Source organism: Mus caroli, chromosome 3, assembly GCF_900094665.2.
Source record: "Mus caroli chromosome 3, CAROLI_EIJ_v1.1, whole genome shotgun sequence".
Lineage (NCBI taxonomy): Eukaryota > Metazoa > Chordata > Mammalia > Rodentia > Muridae > Mus > Mus caroli.
Window position 1 is genome coordinate 12724883 of NC_034572.1, and position 8597 is coordinate 12733479.

Sequence of the window (8597 nt, forward strand, 5' to 3'; positions counted from 1 at the left end):
CGATGGAATATAATCACTGTACCAAAATATAACCTTTTACGGGTCATTATTTTCCAAAGACATGTGCCCAAGCTCCCCTTTCCTCTCCTCCCTACACCTCAAGCCCCAGCTTAATTTGTTATCTGCTAGGAGACTTCTCAGACAATTTGCATTGTCATCATATGAACTGGCTACTGGTACACAAACATGAACTGACACACTGCTATGGAGGGACAGGGCTGTCACAACAAGGCAGCTGGACTGTTATATATTCACTTTGCTCCCATTGTACTTCCATTCACAGCAGCGCTAGGACAAAGGGCCTGACAGAGCTAACCACGGATTGTCACCTTGATTTGTCCGGGATAGCAGATATGCAGAAATAAATTATATTTTCCTGCTTATGAACATAACATGGAAGCAAATAAGCTTGCAAACAGCTCTTCCAAGTAGTAATTCCAAAGAAACATCTCCTCTTTCAGAGCTACTACATGCTGCCATACCAAGGAGATGAAGAAAAGCTGGAAGAACACAGAAAGGGTCTCCAATATTTTATGTCTAACATGGCAAAACAAATTCTCTGGTTGTGAAATTTGTGACTGATATTTCGCTAAGCTTTGATTGGTGATGAGTGGGAATACAACTGTATAAAATGTAAACTTACCCCTCCTAAAACATGCCATGTAAAACCTAGCAAATGCAGCTGATGTCCTCCCACCCATAAGAAATACATACTGTATTGAAATAATTCTTTAAAAAAAACAAAATAAATGACATTATTCAATGTTGAATTATTTCTCAATAAAATAAATCTTATGTTATTTAAAATTTACCAAATGTTAAAATGCTATGCCTGAAAGTGGCAAATATAGTCGGCTGCAAATGAGAAATTTTGCAGGGTAATGTTTTTATACCAGTGTTTAATTTACTACTTTATTGACAAGGTGTTTGTGGGCCTTTGAGATGAGACAGTTTTAATATCTACATGTAGATAAATGAAGCAGACAAGGTCGGAAAATGGTTTTCTGCCAGCTTTCTGAGGGAAAACAGAACATTTCTCTCTGCAACAAGGCTAAAAATATGTTACCTTATAAAATAGGAATCATTGCAAACCTGATAAAGATCAAAAGCACAGAAGCCTTATCAATTCTTTCCATTATCACTGACAATGCCACAGGCTTGCTGATCCTTCAAAGGACACATTTTCACAGCCTCATATTTAAAAACTTTCTGAGAGTTATACCATTACCTACAGCTCATTTCATTATTATTTCTAATGCTATCCCAACAGGATTTGCTAGGCACTTGCACAAAGAAACACCTAAAAATACATCCCATTTGCTCTTTTACAAAAGAAATAAATGATGAGATACGGCCGATCTGAACATGTTACATTTTAGATGATGACATTGCATTCTGTCGCTGAGAATACTATATTGAAAACAATCATATGAAAACTAACTATATTTCTTTCAAATGAGCTATTCATTTTGAATTTTTCCTTGTTCTTTTCTGTTTTGTACTGCACAGAACATACAGATTCTGTCCACAAAGCCACACTTAATAGCCAGTGTTTTAAATAGTGACTAGCACAAACCAAGATGATACATGGAATTGGGTGGTGCACATGAAGACAATGTAAAGCACTTCCCTATAATGAAATGCAAATGTCACTCGATCAAAGGTTTACACTCTCACAATGAAAGACGCACTCAAAATTAAACCTATGCTTTAAGAGGATAAGAAAAAAAAAACCTGAATAACTTGCTGTAAATGTACTCAGGGAAAAAAATCTAAATGAAAATTGTTATTTATTACTGTCCAAGAGAAAAAAATGGTACAGATGTGGCTTTCCTCAGAATTCTATGCAGCCAACCGTAAGAGCTCCGTGCCCATGCACCTGACTGCAGCAGCAGAACCCGAACTTGATGGTTACAGGGGATGACAGAAAGGGAACATTGAAAGTGCTATTATGCAGTTTACAAGGGAAAGGTTTCAACACATTTCAGCTTCCTCTGGTTATCATAGATGGGTCTCATGCTCTCTCTCTCTCTCTCTCTCTCTCTCTCTCTCTCTGTCTGTCTTTCATGTGTATGCTTATTAATTGTGCATAGTTTTAATTTTGAGACTTGGTTTGTCTTTGGTGGCCACCATCTCTTAACACCCTGCATCTTTTAGGATTTCACATCATTTGACAGATTTTCAGTCTGCTTTGTGGTTGTAAATAAAATTCATAAATATTGGATTCATGTACATGGTCCTCTTTGGAAAAAAGGGAGGGAGGGCATTATCCCACTTCATCTCTGTATTTTAATCATATGTTCTGAGACCACATTTTACATTACTAAAATATTTTTTCTTGATTAAAAGTAGCAATGTATTCAGTTTAAGGCTTTTGTCATTTAAAGAACTAAAATGGTTTTCAGTAGAAACATTTCTGTTTTAAACTATATAGTATACATATTCTTCACAGCTGAATGTATCACATAAAGATGATTCTAGAAATAGAAGTTATTTGCAATTATTTTATACTATGTACAAATTAGAGTTCTATGTTCATAGTGTCTATACTCATTGAAGAAGAAAGGAAATGGAATGATTTAAAATTCCCAAAACATGCTATATCATATCAAAACAGACCACAATAGTTATGATAAAGAAAATAGTGATTTTTAAAAGTATTTTTGTGGAGGATCAAAAATGTAGGATGTTTATTCTAGGGAAGAAAACCACAATTGTTCAACTCTTCTCCCTGGTATGTTCCTGTTCTGTCTCAGAATGTTCCTATAAAGCATTTCTAAGATCAGGATTGCTGCTTGGCATTGTCTTAAACTTTCCTTGAATTTAAGAGCGATCTAAGCCATGCTGCCTTGCTCCTGATATATTGGTGAGTAGGCCTTCGAAGATTCTATTTTCCACACAGGGTCAAGACTGCTGACAAGGGATTAATCAGCTGCTCCTCCTAAGCCATGAATCAGAACAATTGCTGTCAGGTTCCTGTGGTACAAATGCCTGGGAAGAGAAGAGTTGGGAAATGAAAGAATGTATCAGGAATGTAGAAACAAAAAGAGCCAGAGAATAAGAGAAGCTAGCTGAATCTACAATTTGGCTACCTGTGATTTGATCTGGTTCAGTCACGAAATTAAATAGATGAAATAAATGTTGAACTAAATGCTTTCGAGGATCCACCCTATTCCTCTGAGATCACTCTCTTATATCACTTGTGACATTTTATAAAAAAGCTTTCTGTCCATTTACTCTTTTTTGGTTGGCACTGCCTATGTTCAGGTACACATTGAAACATGTCTATTGGCTGAGGGTTATATTCAGGGAAGTCTGGGCTAAATGTGTGCTCCTCTTCTGTACAGCTACTGCAGAGCCAACATTGTATTTAACCTCTCTGTGTATGTTTGCATTATAGAATTGGAGAATGCTGAGTGAATATGCATGGAGTGGAAATGAAAACCCACATTCTTAGATTGTAACAGGATTCTTTGTGTAGGAAGATATACTTACGTTAAATGGCCTTTCTGTAAGTGAGATTGTCTATGAGGACATGAAAACGCATGCAGACTAATATCACATTTGTAGAAACAACTGTGTCTAGATTTCCAGATAATAGTGAGGAAAATAACAAAGAATTCTTTTTCTTGAGCATCATATATCATATGCAGATAGGTATTTCTGATTTTGATCTTCAGAATATGGTATTTATAGGAAGGCAAGTATTAGAACTGTGATTTAAAATAATAGGGAATATAGAACAAAGGGGATTAATAATTGTGCCATGAAAAGTAAATCATTTTGTATTAGAGAAACGGGACTATAAAGGGAAGTTTTCAAAATAAAGCCTTTTTTATTAAAAATAAATATATTCAATGTTAATACATTCTAAATACTGTAGAAAACAACTCTTTCACAATTAAAAATAAATAGAAATTTTATGCTGATATATTTTAGAAGAAGAATTTGATTTTTGAAATTTTAAGAATAAAATTATATAAATATTTCTGTCATAATGTAAAAATGGTCATTTATAAAGATTGGCTGTGTACTGCGGTTTGTTGTTACAGATGAGTAACTGAAAGTAATGAATGTATTTTGATGTTTCACAATGATGTTGTATATGTATATAGTTTATAAAGAAGTATAAAATATTAAAATTAGGAATAAATAGGAACAAAAGATATGAGTATTAAAGCCTTTCTATATGCATCAAGATTGCATTTTATTCTGGGCATATATTTAGTGCAAACTGTGAGCAATAAATGCTTGCTGTTTTTAAAACACAGCACAAAATTAGCGTGTTAAGAGCTACTCTACAAAATAGTGCTTTATATAAAAATAGTATTAGTAAACATGCATTAGTAAGCACTGTGTCTTATCATTTTAAGTGAAGAGTTTGGTATATCTATATTATGAGTAAAGAAATTTGAGTTACTAGAGAATGATATATGGTGTGCACCATATTTCACAAGAATGCCTCTTCTCTTAAAGTATATACCCTGTGTCTTCAAAATGTTATTGAGAAATAAGTGTACAGCTACTGGTACGTTCCTTAAATGCACTGAAAACATAGAAATACATTTGATTACATAGTGTAAGAAGTGATATTAAAATTATCTATTGCTTGGATGAAAAAAAAACCTTTACTTGACAGACAAAAAGAAAACCTGAAAAATCTTGTAAAACAGATTGGCATGCAAAGGGCTTAGAGGAAGCACTATTTTTAGAAATAGATGAGTTATTTTTATCCACATGCAAAGATTAATGAATCTTATAATTGATGAAATATTTGATTAAAAATAATTGCATGTAGAGTGAGTCAAAATGACTGTTTAGCACAGTTCTGACAATGATTTATAATGTACTTGGCAAAGTTGTACAAAGCAGTGCATGTAAGTAATCTATAAAAGGCTACAAAGAGTGGATTTAATATATCCTGTTTATTGATGATATTTTATATAAGTAGAAGCAATGAAAAAGCATTTCTAGTAAGGTGCTAAGAGTATACCTGAACTTAATAATGTATTTGTGTAGCATCTCCTGAATTTATTCTATTTTTAACAGTGCAGTTTTGTTAGTGTTCTTCACAGAACAGGAATCTTTGTTTTTGATGCTACTGTCCCACCACTTAGGCAAGAGTATTCAAGGCAAGTTGTGCATGAAACCCCCTATCCTTATTTTTATTTTTATCTTTATTTTTGTAAAAGAGGATATTTGCATATCCACAATTAAATAATATTTGTTTTCTAATTGCAAACGATTTAGTATAAAATGGTAACTGATGAAAATGCATATGTCAAATCTCATACACACACACACACACACACACACACACACACACACATTTAAAGCTTAATGTGCCTGAATGTAATTTCTGCAAAACAAAGTAAACTACTACAGATGATGTGCAGAGATGCTCACATGCAGAGGTGCTCACATGGAGAGGTGCTCCCCCAGGACAGAGCAAGGGGGACACTGAAAGGCAGGCCTGGCACTGAATAACCTTCCCTTTTTGAAAGGAAGGAAGTCATAGATGTGATTCCTACCTTTCTCTTCAGAAAGGATGAATGAGGACATCAAAGCCACAGTCAGGCCATACAGTCTGGTTATTTTTTTTCTCAATCATAGTAGACCTTTAGGCAAAGAAACAAAAATTTCTCCTTACTATTAAAGAACAAAATTAGTATTTTTAAGTTGCTGAGTAAGTATGCACAACTGAATTTCACACCTGATTAATTTACTTTTTTGCACCAATATTTCATCATACTGCAACAATATCTCCTCTGTTTTCTAAATATCATTTGCGAAGAAGGTTTTCAGTGATATATAAACATGTTCTAAGCAGTATTATTTTGAATTCCATATATATATAAGCATGCATGGCAACTGTCTATTTTCTTTTTTTACATTTATTTCACTAGAATATAAATTTAACCGGAACAAAAGAGATTTTGGAAAACAGATTTGAAAACATCTCTGTGGCTTTATCATTTTTATTATACTTTTCATTATTTAAAACATTAAATTTAAATATATTTTGATTATATTCCCTTCACCAAGTAGTTCTAGATTCTCTTTGTCACTACCAACCCAGCTTGAATTTATTTCAAAAAAACAACCAAAAACCCAGTGCATCAACAAAATGTCATAAAAGCAAGAAAACAATTAACACAGCACCCAAAAAGAAAGAAAAAGACTTTAATAAAATAAAAGCACACACACACATGCATACACACACACATAAATAAACAACAACAAAATCTAGGGAGTCTGATTATATGCTGGTCAACTACAATATAAGACCTGAGTTGAAGTGGCTGATATATCCATCGTCACTCAATACCATAGTGTCTAGGGTTTCATTCATTCATTCATTCATTCACTCACTCATTCATTCGTTCTTAATTCATTCATTTAAACATAGAAAATAATACACAATAAGATCAAACAATAAACAAACAAAAAGTTATTTCAATGAAGTTGTACGAGAGAAACCAAGGATATGAAAAGAGGCCAAGGGAACACACAAAAGAACCTATCTGTTCACACACTCATGATTCACATAAAAAGAAGCCCAGCTATAGACACAGAGGACAAGGTACTGACCTTCGCAGGTCCTGTGCTTCCTCTTTCAGTCTCTGGGTTCATATGAACTGTGCTCAAGTTGATGTAGAAGGCCTTGTTCTCCTGGTGTCCTCCATCCCCTCTGACTCTTAGGTTCCACATCCTCTCCAGTAGGTTTCCCTAAGCTCTGAAGGGAGGAATTTGATGGAGACATCCCAGTTAGAACTGAGTGTTTTTTATATATATATAAATTAGTAGAAAACAGGTTTCTTTTAAGAAAAATAATATCAGAAATATATCTAACCACATCAAATTTTATTTCTATAGCACTGCTGTTATCTCCAACTTGCATAATATTCTTAAAGAATTTGTTTACTAAATATTTGGAAACTACCAAAAATTAAAAGGTTGTAAAATGTGGTTTGAAGAAGATATAATTTTGTCAGCAAACTAAAATTATTTTAAAATGTACCTGAGATGGAATTTATTTGTGACACAAAAGAAATTTTGGTTAAATAATGCTTCAAAATTCCCCAAGAATAAACTCTCCTGTTATTAGAGATGAATTTGGAACCAGATGAATTCCTAAATGGCACACGTTTCTTCCATTATTTAACTGTTCAAGGAATAAATCTTTACTGAAACAATTGCTTAAAAGTATTTAGAGAAACATTAACATTAATGTCTTTTTAGAAAAAAACTTTCCTATTTGATTATATTTTATCAAATGGGAATTAGTTGTATAATCTTTTTTGTTCAAAGAAAAATGCTTCATTAATTCTTATTTATCTAGTATGTAAAATATAACACACAAATAATAAGAAAATAAATCATCTACAATATCAACAATCATAGACACCTACAATTTAACTGCTTCATTCCAGTCTTATTCCTCTTAGGAATTTGTCTTTTGTAACAAAAATAAAATAAAAAAGGTATTATACTAAACTGCAAACAATTTGTTATGCTACATGAAGAATGTTTATTTCAAAGTGTGAATAAAGTGTGTTTTCATTGCAAACTTCAGAAACCACACTATAGAAATGTGTGACCATCAATTCTTTGTATTTTGGATTAATTGTGTTTCAGCAAATAAGGGAATTTGACATGTGAAAAGTTCTAAACTGAATAGTATATAATAATAGTGATTACTCTGCTCCTTCTTGTATCTTCTCTCCTTTTCCTGGTTCAGAATTCTGTGGGTTATTTGAAAAACATAATATATTTTTCACCTTTCATGCTTTCAAATCATTCCTCAGTTAGAAAATGTAATAAAAATATGAATAATTATAAAAATAAGAGAATTGTGCTTTGTTGCAGCCATGCTTACAGAAAGAATATTTTGCAGGCTTAACTGCTGATGTTTTATTCTTGCATTTTTTTATTAGCAAATACTCTTATGCAGTATCACTATTTGCAATATCATTCACAAAGGACACGGGGTTATGATTCAAAGATATTACCTTGCCTTATATGCTAAGCCAGTGTGTGTGCGTGTCTGTGTGTGCGTGTCCATGTGTGTGTGTGTCCGTGTCCGTGTGTGTGTGTGTGTGTGTGTGTGTGTGTGAGAGAGACAGAGAGAGAGAGAGAGAGAGAGAGAGAGAGAGAGAAAGAAAGAGAGAGAGAGAAGTATGTGTTTATATGCATGTGTGCATCTGTGTGTAACTTGTGGGATAATATGCGTTTGTGTGAACATGTATACTCATGTTCACATTTAGAGAATGAAAGTCCTAGAACTGCAAAATTAAAAAGTGAGGAAAACATGCAAAAAGCCATGTGAGCAGTGTAGAAAAATTCAGGATGCTCCAGGGGCAGAAAAGATTTTCTTTTCTTTTTCCCACTTTTCACTATCAAAATTCTCTTTTTTTTTGATTTTTAATATTTTTATTACATATTTTCCTCAATTACATTTCCAATGCTATCCCAAAAGTCCCCCATAGCGCCCCCCAATTCCCTACCCACCCATTCCCATTCTTTTGGCCCTGGCATTCCCCTATATTGGGGCATACAAAGTTTGCAAGTCCAATGGGCCTCTCTTTCCATTGATG

The 8597-nt window shown here is 33.5% G+C and overlaps 1 long non-coding RNA gene across 1 annotated transcript in view; it reads right to left on the reverse strand.

The window, feature by feature from the left end:
• Window positions 1-963: 963 nt before the first annotated feature.
• Window positions 964-8597, reverse strand: part of LOC110290674 — a 274545-nt gene continuing 266911 nt past the window's right edge. The window contains exons 5-7 of the long non-coding RNA XR_002377489.2: window positions 6592-6736; window positions 5532-5618; window positions 964-2991 (exon numbers count right to left, since the gene is read on the reverse strand). This is a non-coding gene — a long non-coding RNA (uncharacterized LOC110290674). The remainder of the gene's footprint in view (window positions 2992-5531; window positions 5619-6591; window positions 6737-8597) is intronic.